This window comes from Megascapheus bottae, chromosome 20 (genome assembly GCF_031878675.1).
Source record: "Megascapheus bottae isolate mThoBot1 chromosome 20, mThoBot2.hap1, whole genome shotgun sequence".
NCBI classification, from domain to species: domain Eukaryota; kingdom Metazoa; phylum Chordata; class Mammalia; order Rodentia; family Geomyidae; genus Megascapheus; species Megascapheus bottae.
Window position 1 is genome coordinate 15,297,581 of NC_143528.1, and position 13,743 is coordinate 15,311,323.

Below are 13,743 nucleotides of genomic sequence, written 5' to 3' on the forward strand. Positions count from 1 at the left end.
AGGGAAATTAAACACAAGATGGAACGTCTTCCTGAAAAAAACCTGGCAAACCATTTTTGCTTTTACAACCTTAGAACATTACATGCCTTTCAGTATTGCCACAGCCTTCTTCAGAATATATCTCCTAATATACTACAACAAAAACCTTATATAAAAATGCTTTTACTAAGAATTTTCATCAGGCTGCTTTGCTTTTTTTCATATATTTTTATTGTAATTAATAGAAGGGTTACATGATATTTGCCAGATAGATGGTGCATTAATTACCATACATTGATACCCTTTCACACGTCTTGGTCCCCATTTCCCTCCCCCCGACCCCCACCCCTCATCTTGTTTTCCCCCTTCCCTATCCAATTTCAAATAACCAAATACAAATATATCCGATATATCAGGTAACAAAGTGAGATACTGTAACAATATGAGATAACCAAGGGACAGCAAAAGAGATGAGAGATAACATAGTACCTTAAGAACAACAATCATTCATTATAAGGCTTATGTTTCTATATCCTAGAGATCCGTTCATTTAGCGTCCTACTATATGGCCTTTTGTATCAAGGTTTTGCTCTGTTACAAATCTCTGTTAGGAGAGCCTAAGGTTTCTACTGATTATGACAAATGAGGGAAACCACTGAGCCTAAGTTCCTTTGAGTCTGGCTTACTTCACTTAATACGATCTTTTCTAAGGCTTTCCATTTCCTAACAAATGGGGCAATGTCATTCTTTCTGACAGCGGCATAGAATTCCATTGTGTACAAATACCACATCTTGTTGATCCACTCATCAACTGAGGGACATCTAGGTTGGTTCCATATCTTTGCTATGGTAAATAGTGTTGCAATGAACATCGTTGTGCTAGTGGATTTAGTATGTCTTTGTTTCTGGACGGTTGGGTAAATGCCAAGTAGTGGAATTGCTGGGTCATAGGGGAGCTCTATGATTAGTCTTTTGAGGAACTGCCATACTGCTTTCCATAGTGGTTGAATGAGTTTGCACCCCCACCAACAGTGTAGTAGTGATTCCTCCTGGCCACATCCCCTCCAGCATCTGTGCAGGAGACAGTCCTCTAACAGAAATTGCTTTGCTTTTTTAAGCTTAGTTAATGATATTTCAAATACTGAGTTTTCCCTAAATAATTATTTTAAAAATCTATTCTCATACACATCTATACATACACTCAAGTACTAATTACAAGTGTTTAACAATTCAAAACAAGAAAGCACATAACTAGAATTTGCCTTTTTTTAAACATCACTAAACACAGAATTTAAAAGAAAAAAGAAACTCATATCCTTAATATATCAAACAGTGAAAAACATAGCCAAAATCATTTAATTCAGATTACTTTCTGAAATAATGACAATAAGATAATTAGTACATTTTCAATAAATCCTTAATCAAATCTCATTGCTTTGACATCTACTCCACATTTATTTATTGAGCGCAGGCTGTGGCAGATTCCTCATTGCCCTTCCACAGATTTGCTTATCTAAAATCACATTCAAGTCTGACACAGAAGAATCTTGAAGGCATTCACACACAATCGTTTGCAAATATGCAATAAAATTTCATGATGGCTGTGAAACACATACTTGGGTATGAGAGGAAAGGAATTCTTGAAAGTTCAGGTACAAGGGCTACAGGAAGGTTGAGCCCTGGCCTTCTGTGACTGATGAATCTGCAGACAAAGGAGTTTAAGCTTCAAAGGCACCAATGGATGAAAAAGCACAGGGCACATAGGACTGGAAAGGACTGCAAGGCAGGAGGAGTTGAGTAACAATGTCAAAGAGCTAAACTGGTGTTCAGAAGGGCTCCTGGATTATTTAAGTATGGTAAGAACATTCCTTGATTTATTATATTTTAAAAAAGATGCTAGCTCCTCGTAGCAGAATACATAATAAGAAGGAATATTTATGAGGGGTGGGGTTGGGGAGAGGGAAGGGGACCAAGACATGAGAAAGAGTATCAATGTTTGTGAAGTAATGCACCTTCTATCTGGTGAATATAATGTAACCCTTCTATAAATTACAATAAAAGTATATGAAAAAAGAACTAGTGCTGGCAAAAAATAATCATAAAATAAAATGTGTAATTTTTTGAAAGTAAAAAAAAGGAATATTTTTGCATGTATGTTGGTACTGAGGCTTGAACTCAAGGTCTGGGCAAGTGTTCATGAGTTTAATTTTGCTCAAGTCTATTGGTCTCTCACTTGAGTCCCACATTACTTCCAGCTCCAAACTGTGAAACTCAGATCTGTCTCTTGAGTAGCTACTACTACAGGCATGAGTCACCCAGCCCCTGGCTAGGAAGGAACATTTTAATGAAGCAAATCAGCTGCTTTCCTTGCTTTCTTCACACTACTATACAGTGGTTAGTATAATTATATATGTGCTCAGTATTTGCTAAAAGACTAAATGAATGTTTTTGGTTTGCCATGGTCTGTGTCAGGAATCAGTGGAATGGTATGTTTTAAGAATGAGTAGTAAATCTGGGCACTGGTGGTTTATTTCTATAATCCTACAACTCAGGTGGCTGAGATCTGAAGATAGAGGACTAAAGCCACCCTGCACAGAAAAGTCCCAATTAGCCACTCAAGTGGAGCTGCAGCTCAAAGTGATATCGTATTAGCCTTGAGCAAAAGATCTCAGGGACAATATCCAGGCCCTGATTTAAAGCCAGACAACCAAAAACAAAAAAAGCAATAAAAAGAATGAGTAGTAACTTTTCTGTGTCCTATTTCTCTATTTGTATCACAGAACATCTTTAGGAAGGTACAACAGCAACTTAAGCAATGTCAATGAAAACTTGTAGCAGTAAAAATATTTTAAAAAATAAAAGAAAGTGACACAAATATACTTTGTATAGGCCTATGAATCAGAGAGCACCTTGTAAATTTTTTTCATATATTTTTATTGTAATTAATAGAAGGGTTACATTATATTCACCAGATAGAAGGTGCATTAATTCATATATATTGATACCCTTTCTCGTGTCTTGGTCCCCATTTCCCTCCCCCCCACCCCCACCCCGCATCTTGTTTTCCCCCCTTCCCTATCCAATTTCAAATAACCAAATACACTTATATACAATATATCAGATAACAAGGTGAAATACTGTAAGAATATGAAATAGCCAAAGAGATGAGAGATAACATAGTACATTACACCTTGTAAAATTTTAATTGACTAGTATACTTGTCTAAAACTATACATTTACTATCAATTTGTCCCTGAGGATGACATAACTTTTCCATTTTTGACATGTTTGACATAGAAAACATTTGTAATCTTATTAAAATCCATTTAGTAATGATTCAGTCTCCAATTTCTTCAGGGAGAGAGAAAATGTTGTTGTAGTGCCTGGCACATCTCCATGGTACAGCCAGACCTAACCATGAGAAGCTCAATTCTCATGCTGCCCTCTTTGGAAGGCTTATGAACACGGAAACCATTTTCTCCTTCCTTCTTTCCTATTCTTTTGCTATAAACAGTCTTAAGAAAGTTATGTGACTCCTCAGGTACCTATTGAATCAAAAGAAAATGCCAGAGAGCTGAATTGCATCTCTCCAGGCCAAAGTATGGGTGACTGCGTGAGGGAAATAAATCCATGGGCTGTGAAGAGCAGATACAAAATAGTGACTGCATCCTCCTTCCTCTTTGTAGCTTCCACTTGGAATGACTTACTGCAGTAACTAAGTGGAGTCAATCCAAAGATCAACCTGTTCATTCTCTTCCTCTTCCCACGTGAGGGTTGTTTGGAGTCTGAAGCATTTAGAAATGCATAGAAAGCTTGCTTTATATTTTTTTTGCCAGTTGTGGGACTTGAACTCAGGGACTAAGTACTCTCCTTGGACTTTCTCAAGGCTAGAGCTCTACTAATTGAGCCACAGCACCATTTCCAGCTTTCTTTCTATGTATGAGGTACTGAGGAATTGACCCCCGGTCTTCATGCATGCTAGGCAAGCACTCTACCACTAGGCCAAATTCCCAGCCATAAAATGAGTTTTAAGGAGTTTAAAACACCAGGTCTTTAGTCTCCCATTATGAGTTGGGCAGATCTGGTCATGGGCCCAAGTCCACCTTTAACCAGCACTCCTCCAGCAGAGCAGAAGCTGTGGGAATGACTGGAAAGAGGTGAGAGGTGCTGGTCAGTACTACTAGCTTTAATGTGGGCATGTATAAGGCTGATATAGCTAACTGACTGGGTACCCTGAGTTGAATCTAAGCTGGGCATGGGGGATAATTTATTACTGTATCTCAGACATCAGTAAATGGGTTTCTTCAGAAATTCAAGTAACTCAACTTCTCAAGTAACTAGAGAAATATCCATAATAAAATAGAATCGGGGTCCATGGCTGACCCCAGTCAAAAAGCACAAGATTCTATTGAACAATTAAAGTAACAAGGATTTGGGATGTAGTTCAAGTGGTAGAGTAGGAAGCATGAGACCATCAGTTCAAAACCTAGTATTGCTGAAAGAAACAAAAAGGGATGACAAATAAAATGAGCAAAAGAATGATTTGCAAAGAGTATGGTCATTTAGGTTTGATTATAGGATGGTGGTGGAAAATAAAACAAAATGATTATTCTATAAAGTGTCATTTTTATTATATAACATGTGATATGATTTTATTAATGGTTTTCAAATAAACATGTATTCAATAAAACATTATTGAAACTTTTTTTCTGTCTTTCAGAGACAGTCTCATTATGATGCCAGCTGGCTACAGAGGCATTAGCCTCTCATGTGCCACCATGGATTCCTTTGAAAAATCCTCACCACAATGACCTAATTAGAATACTGTTTTATAAATATAATTCCCACCTCAAGTGATTTCTCCCAAATTAACTGTTATGCATGAGTTATTTTCCTTGTGAAATAAACATGACAGAACATAAATGAGAGGCATAAAAAGGTACTTTCCCAAAGAGAAAGCAGTGGGGTCGATGGGTTGATTAGAACAATTATATCCAAGTAAAATCCAGAAATTATTTGTGGGACCTTAAGACAAGTGTGATATTTATTTTGTTCCTTTTGTTTGCTATGATGTTCATAGTTTACTTTATATAATTTGTGTTTGGAACCTTCTTGTAATAAATTTAATATTTTAGGCTTTGTAACAATAAATATAAAATATTAAACAGTAATCAGAAGTATATTACTATGCTACAATAGATATGTAAATAGTAAAACATCTAAAATTTCCAAGGACAAGTGTATGGCCTTGTTCCTAGAAAATTTCAATTGATTGGATATCTGCGGTTGTTAAATACTGTGGATTTCAATGCCAGCAATCATGTTGGCTTTCAGTGCTCTGATGGAAGTAGATGCTTCAGGTTTTGCTTTTCCTTCTATAATTCCATTTTACATAGGGATAAGGATGCTAGTTTCAACGTAGAGAAGAAAGAGAGAGAGAGAGAGACAGACAGACAGACAGACAGACAGACAGACCGAAGGAGAAAACGAGAATTCTCAGGATTCCAGTGCTTAACTTTTACAACCCAACAGTTGTGAATAATTTATTGTCTATAATGTAGGGATCTTTTTCATGTTTTCTAAGCAGTGGATGCCAAACAGCAAAAATGAATAACAAAATCCAAGTCATTTTATCACTACTTTATTGTCCCACTGTGACACATTTCTGGGCATTTTATTGCACTTCCACTTTTGCCCAACCTAATAAAAAAAAGTCAGATACTTCTTTCTATCCAAACAGTTCGGCAGCAACTGTGAGGATAATAAAAAGATGATTTATAATGGATGTGGATAATTTCTTGAAGCTGGTTTAGAACTGTTTCATCAGTCTCATCTTAATGTGAAACAGTATAACTCATAAAACCCTAATGCTGGAGTGGAATTGAGAAAAAGTTCTAGTATAAATCTCTGTATTAAACCTAGGTACAGTGAAGGTTCAGTCATTCTAACTGAAACTATTCATTATTTTTCAAAATACAATAAGAGAAAAATATTCTGTTCTAACCGATATTATAAAAGTTTTGCCATTATGTGAATGGATATCAAAAAAGAACAGAGGATTTATAATCCAATATAGCAAATAGTAATTTTTTGGCACGTAATTCACAATACATCAAAACCAAATGGGACTTGTGGCCCTCCTTGATCTTCTTTCCTGATGATGTCATTAGGGGACTTATTCTATATTCTGTCACTATGTTGTCTCAATGCATGTATCTACTTAAAATTTTCAAGTCAGGACTTGTGCTTGCTGACACCAATTGAGCCACATCTCCAGGTAGCTTCCTGCAAGTTATTTTTGGAGATGAGATCTTCCCAATTATTCACCTCGTTCCAGATATTTTTAGGCTTGCTCCCTATTTGATATCATCTAACCGCACAGATTTAGAGATCATCTACAACTCAACATTTTCTACATATTTATCTCTATTTCCTACATTTTATGTCTCCATTTACACATATTTATATATATATATATATATCTTATAGAGGTCACCTGAATTTCAGAGTCATGCTTTTAATAATCATCTAGTTGATTCTCTACTTAGATGTGAAATGGGTGGGCATCTTCAAGTCAACGCTATCTGTGCTCCTGATATTTTCACTCTTTTTACAAGTTGCCCAGTGCATATACTATTTCATAAACATTTTATTTTTATCTCTGATGTCATAAACTTTTTAAACAACTTTGCCCTCTCTTACTCCTCAAAAGCTTTCATTAATCATTTCATCACTAAATCTTGTCACTTTTACAGCTATCTATCTCTCTATCTCTCTATCAACATATTCAGAAATCAGAAATTAGTTGCTTCTCACTAACTCAATAGACTAGTTACAGGACCATAATCTCTCCTTGATCTTGACATAGACTACAAACTGGGCTTCTGTCTTCGACTCTTGGACCTCAAGACTATTCCTTATGTCTCATTTACAGGTACAGTAATGACATTGGAGTATAAATGTCATATCACTCCTTCTTCCCATTTCATCGATAAAAGCAAATTATCTACCATGGACCACTACAATAAATATGTTTTGTACCTGTCTGACTTCGCCTGATTCTCTTCTTCATTTGGACAGGATGACACCTTTCTGAAATACATTTGATACACCTCATCCATGAAAGACATTGTAGATGAATTTTATTCTGACTAAAGTGTTCTTCATTATTCATGAAACAACTTTCACAATTTTTTTTCCAGTCCTGGGCCTTGAACTCAGGGCCTGAGCACTGTCTTTGGTCTTTCTCACAGCTAGTGCTCTATCACTTGAGCCATAGCACCACTTCTGGCTTTTTTCTGTGTATGCAGGTTTTTGTGCATGCTAGGCAAGCACTCTACCACTAGGCCAAACTCCTAGCCACTTTCACAGTTTTTTTAGGGTTTCTCATATCATTCCTCTTTGATCCTCTGTGTCTCATTCTTACCATTAATATTTACCAATCGATAACAAATTATACATTTTATTTACTCTTGCATTTTATTTTCTGCATTCCCCCATCAGAATGCACTCCACAAGAATACAAGTAAGTTTTCTATCTTGTTCTGTGTTGCATCCTCATGAGGAGGGTCTGGAATATAGAAGATATGTCAACTGATTGAAAGTATTAATGAAAAAAGCATCATATTCAATATATGTTATGTAAAAAGTGAACAATGTAGCTTGACAGTAGGGATGGAAAGGAAAAATGGGGAAGAAATGTGATAGTGACTAAGAAGCATTCATAACCTGACTTAAGGCAGGGTAACACAACTGTACAACTATTTGATAATAATAATTTTAGAAAGAAATGAAAATTTCCTCTTAACCCCTTATTCTTTATTTCTTTGTGAAAACTATGTCATTTCTTTGAAAAGTTATCCATACTGACTCAGTTTCTACTTTCTCACCTCTGTTGCCCTATAACCTGTTAGATTTCTATCCCCACTAGTCACCTTAATGCCTCTGGTAAATGTCACCAATGAGTTGCATTAAAAAACTAACAGCTATTCCAGAATTCAGTAACTATTGTATTTATAACTTGAGAATATTTCACAGCTTGCCACCTCTGACAATTCCCATGGCTTCTGAGACACTTCATGCCCAGTCAACAATGACGGTGGCCTACTTTTCTCAGTCTCTTTCATCAGTTCATCCTTTATCTGATGTGTCAAGTTTCAGGTTCCTCAAGATCCTACATTTCAATATGTTCTCATTATAAACACCATTCAGGAGATCTATTATGTATTTTGTAACACTAACAGAGTTTTTGACCAGATAATTATACACTTAATCTACTGGTGTAAACACCTCAGATATAACAAGGAAAAGTGGTTATGGGCATTCTTAATTTCACAGCACCACATTTGTTTTCATTTCCCTGTGAGAGTGGCCATTAGTATACACTGTCACAGGATCCAAAGCTTTTAGAGAAATATGTTAAGCTATGTTATTTTTCAGGTGTATCTTTCAGTTTAGAGTAATAAGAAATATTAGGTACTATGTCAAATGCATGATGAAAAATATCCAATGGGAATATGAACATTTATCTCAAAAGATTTCTCTCCGTGTAGTTTTAATAATGGAAGACAACTTGAGATAGAAATTTCTTTCATAAATGTTAGTTAAAAATGATGCATTTATTAAAAACTATCTTCTTTACTCATTATTATATCCTAAATTACCATAAAAATACTTATTTTTAATTTCTTTTATATTTTGACTCATTATATTACTCATTCAATCCTGATGTACATTTATTTCCATTTATTATCATTCCTCGGAGAAAAATATATAGTGCATTTTATTAAACTATTTATTTCACTAAGATGTGATGTATGTTACAACACTAAGTCTCAGAACTTCAGAAAATTAAAAAGAGGAAGGAGGATTCTAAAATTCTGTAGAGGCTTATAAATAATTGTTTTTTTCTTAGATAATCTTCAATGAGGCTGTCATTTTAGTTTATTGTGCTTTTTTTCCTGTGGTAGAAAAAAGTCAGTATGTATATCATTGAACAGAAAATCAATATGGCATTCTTATTAAATTTAAGTTCAATTTCCCCAGATGTACTCACTTTTTGCTCTTGTGTGCAATTCTTTGTATCTTGATAGAAGTAAAACATAATCTAATAAAAATACTCCAGTATTTTTGGAGAGACAAGACAGCTCTAAGTAGATTATGTGTTCTGCATAAACTGTAGATGATATTGTATGGGATCAAATCCATTGTTAGCACACCAGTTCAGGCTAAATCATTTTAAAGAAACTTTGGAGAAAAACTGGGTCAGAAAAAAGGAACCAAATAAAATGTTTTTTCTCTGATCACTGTAAAAGCCAGTTTCCATGAACCCACATAGAAGGGTAGACAATCAAAGGAAAGAGAGGGAGGAGAGAGAATGTAGTCAAGAATTGATTTTATATACCATAAAATTAACTAAAGGAAGAGAAGGGGTGCGTTGAAAAGGGGTTAAGAATGTTGAAAGGGTAATATTTATCAAGATGCACTAAATTCACTTGGCAAGGTGGCTCATGCCTGTAATCCTAGCTACTCAGAAGGCTGAAATCTGAGGATCACAGTTCAAAGCCAGCTTGGGCACTAAAGACTGAGAGACTCTAATCTCCAATTAACTACTAGAAAACAGGAAGTGGTGTTGTGGCTCCTTGGGATAGGGCAGTAGATTTTAGTTGAAGAGCTCAGAGACAGCGCCTAGGCCCAGAGTCCAAGCCCCACAAAGGTCAAAAAAAAAAAAAAAAAAAAGCACTAAATTTATAAACTGCTTTGTTAAGTGGCACCTACTTTGTACAACTACTGAAAGGTAAAATAACATCATTTTTAGAGATAAATAATAGTAATTAAAAACTCTAAATATGTTTATCCTCCAAGTTCTAAAAATCATTGAAAGTATGAGTCCAAGCTAGATTTGCTAATGTTCAAATAACGTGCCAAATAAGGAACCTAGAAAGCAAAACTGTAGTAAATGCTGTCATAAAATGGAGTGAAAGCCAAGGAATAATAGGAGGTAAGGGGTTAGGGAAGTGAGGTGTCAATGTGATCAAAGCATGTGGGAAGCCTCATGGTAGAGCCCCTGTGAACAATTAACAGGCACTTTCACAAACAAGATGCTAAGAAGATGTCCAAGGTGTGTGGATACCAAAGGTTCAGAGGGGATGGAGGAAGGTGGATGTAGTCAAATACTACATGCACACACACACAAAAATGGGACAATTAACCTTCCTGGGTTTGGTTTGGAAAGAGAAGAAGGAGAATGAGGAACATTGGCAAAGGAGCTGAATCTAATTGGAGTACATTGTATACATTTATGGACATGTCAAAGTGCAACCACCTTGTGCAACTAATGGATGACAATAAATAAATAAACCTACAGAGAAAAGCCAACAAAACACACTAACACAAATAATAAACCATAGATTAAGCCTATAAGGAATTTTGGGGAAGAAATTATTAAATGTAGAACACAGAATTTCTGGAGAGAATAATTTTGTATAAAAGTTTATATCCTATATGCTAAGAAATATTGTAAGCATAGAAGATATGTTAACTAATTTGAATCTCTTTTTCCAGTGATGGGAATTGAACACAGGGCCTTGTACATGCTAAGCATGCCTTACCACTAAGCCACACCATGCAATTCACTGGATTTTTAAACAAGACCATGAAAAAGATATCACTATGATAAATAGAGGTAGTGTAAAGTATAATATTTGGTTCTATTAGTAATTTCATTTTTACCTCTAACAACTCCAAAAGTTAATTTACTACTTTTTATATATTTTGGTTGTCCATACTATCTAATTTTTGTGATTCCAGGAAGTTATTTTTTATCTGACCTAGTCACCAATTTTTCATCATACCTCTTTTATCTCTTATTTTTTTCTTGAGGGAGCAAATCGTATAAGACAATTCTGATAAAGTTTTTAACTCAGAGCCTTAGATGAAAAGATGTTAATGATAAAGATGATGGTGATATAAGATGTAACTGTTCTGTAAGTATTAGACAAGTTTCTAATATTTCTCTGATAGAATCTGTACAAATGAATTCCTGCAAGACAGGCTTTTTATTTGCCATGACTCACTTTTCTATTTCTTTGAAATCTAGAACTTGTGTTAATGTATAGAAGAGAGATGACAAGAGGATATATAAATAGATGCTCTACGGCAGGGAAAATGAAATTATTTTACAAGGGTGGGCTAAACAAACCATAGAAGACTACAATGCTAGGCCATATTATCATCTTTCATATGATCACAGCTTTAATGAATGCAAAGAAGAATGCAGCTTATTGTTATAAGAGAAATTAGAGCTTCACTAAATATAGATGTCAAGGAGAATGACAAATAGATTTTTGTTGTTGTTATTGACAGCTAGAAATGATTGTTTGTCATTTGTCTGCAATTTTAACTTTCTGTGCACATAGTATTAGTGTTATTATCTATACTATATAGTAGTTCATTTCTCAACTCTTTCTTTATCCCATTGTTTAAGATTTTATCCAAAAATATGTTCAATTTAGTTAGATTTTTAAGTGCCCAAGGGGAAGTGAAGCCCAGCCTCATTTACAGGTTCTAGTAAATGCAAGTGGAAATATATTCTCCCGAGTTTAGTGTCCTTCATGAGACTAATTGTTTAAGATGGAACATAAATTATATTTGTAATTATAACAGAATTCTGATTATATTGATGCAATAGTGAAGATGGTATGTCATTTTGCTCAGAGTGTTTGCTCTGCCTGGAACAACTTATTTCTATGCAAATATAAGCTCCTATTCTGACAGGAACTTTTTGTCCTTCAACTGGAAACTAAAATAGTAATAGCACAGTTACAACTAAGGCTGTATAGTATGAAGAGAAGACTAAAATATAAAAGATTAGACTGATAGAATCTGTTTGAATTTTCAAAGCATCAAAGAAAGCTATGTCCTGCAATTGAAGAAACCCTAAATCATGCTGATAGTTAAGTCACAAGCAATGATCTTGTGCTGTCTGTTTGTTCTGTGACAAATTTTATGAGAAGAGAAAACAAAATTAAATGATCTAGGTAATATGATAGAAATGCCTATTCATTTTCTATGATTTCTCTTCTTCAATGGAAAATGTCTTCATTTATATGATAAAGAAAGTTCTGGCTTTTCTCTGACTGGAGGGTTGGGCTGTTTCCCCAGCAAGTACTTTTAGATGTTGATTAATTAGCAATTGGATGAAATTATATTTTCAATTCCACTCTAGGGTTTCTATATAAATATAGATTGAATTGTTTTCAAAGCAAAACAGTTGAAAGTATCATTAAAGTGTTTTATACTATATAGAAGCTCTTTTGTGTCTATAAATGTAACATCACATTAAACAACAGTGAAGGCAACAGAAAAGCTCTAACAATTTGTTTTGCAATAGTCTATGCCCAATTCCGTTTAAGGCCAAAAGAAAAAGAAATCTGCAGTTTAGAGCTCTGGAAGGCATTGGCATGTTTCACAATGACACTTGCTAGCAGCTCCCTCCTTGTTCTTAGGAAGTTGTGATACCCCAGAAAAATTATAAATGTGTTGTCTTCTGGCTTTTTAGTTCTCCCACTCTGGTCATACTGGTTTGTTGGTGGTGTTGTTCTGTGGGTCATGGGGCTTGAACTCGGCCTGGGTGCTGTCCCTGAGCTCATCAGCTCAAGGCTACTATCCTACCCTTCAGCCAAGCCCCACTTCCCATATTCAAGAGGTGAATTGGAGAGAAAGGTCTCAGGTCCTTTTATGCTCCGGCTGGCTTTGAACCTTGATCCTCAGATCTCAGACTCCCGAGTAGCTATGATTAGAGGTGTGAGCCAACCCACCTGGCTACAGCTTCCTTTTATTAAAATTTATATAGTATTAAACCCATATATTTTATCATATTCAGACTTACAAAATTAAACTTCCTCTGATTTTTTACTGATTACTAATGAATGCTTAAAAAATATTTACTGAACTTGATTGTTGTCTGTATATTTCCCCCTACAGTAAGAAGGAGTTGTGTATAATGTATCCAGAAAAAATTCCAAGGTAATGATTTATTTATTTGAAAAAAGATACAAGTGAAAGTATTTTATGTTATAAAGTAGAAATGAATTTCTAGGAGTTACTCTCCATTTTCAAGAGGAATTTAGTGAATTAAAGTATGGTGTTTTAGCCAGGCACAGAAGACCTATTCTTGTCATTCTAGCTACTCAAAAGGCTGAGATCTGAGAATCAGTTTGAAGTCAGTCTGGGTAGGAAAGTCTATGCTATTCTGATATCCAATTAACCACTAAATAGCAGCAAGGAGAGCTTTTCTAAAGTTGTAGATGCTAGCTTTAAGTATAAAAGTTAAGGGTCAGAGTCCAGAGTTCAAGAACCAATGCTGGCATATAAATAAATACATAAATGGATGGATGGATGAATAAATGAATAAATTTTAATAGGATACTCATTTTCATTTCCTTAGATATAAATCTATAAATCATAAAAGCAGGTGAAACTAAACTGAGGGAACACTGATGATTAACTGATGAATTAAAATATAGAAGATTTTAGCATAATGTGTTTACTTTGCAGAGAACAGCAGTAGGCAAGAATCTGTTAAGCTGACAGCACTCAGTGTCTTGATGTCAGAGGTAGTTAATGAATATTTAATGGTAACTCATTGCCAAAGCTGGCAATCCTTCAATCTCTGCTTCCCAGTTTGCTATGGTTACAGATATGACCCAAACCCTAATTTCTAATACAATGTTGCGATATCTGATATTCACCAAACAATTAAAT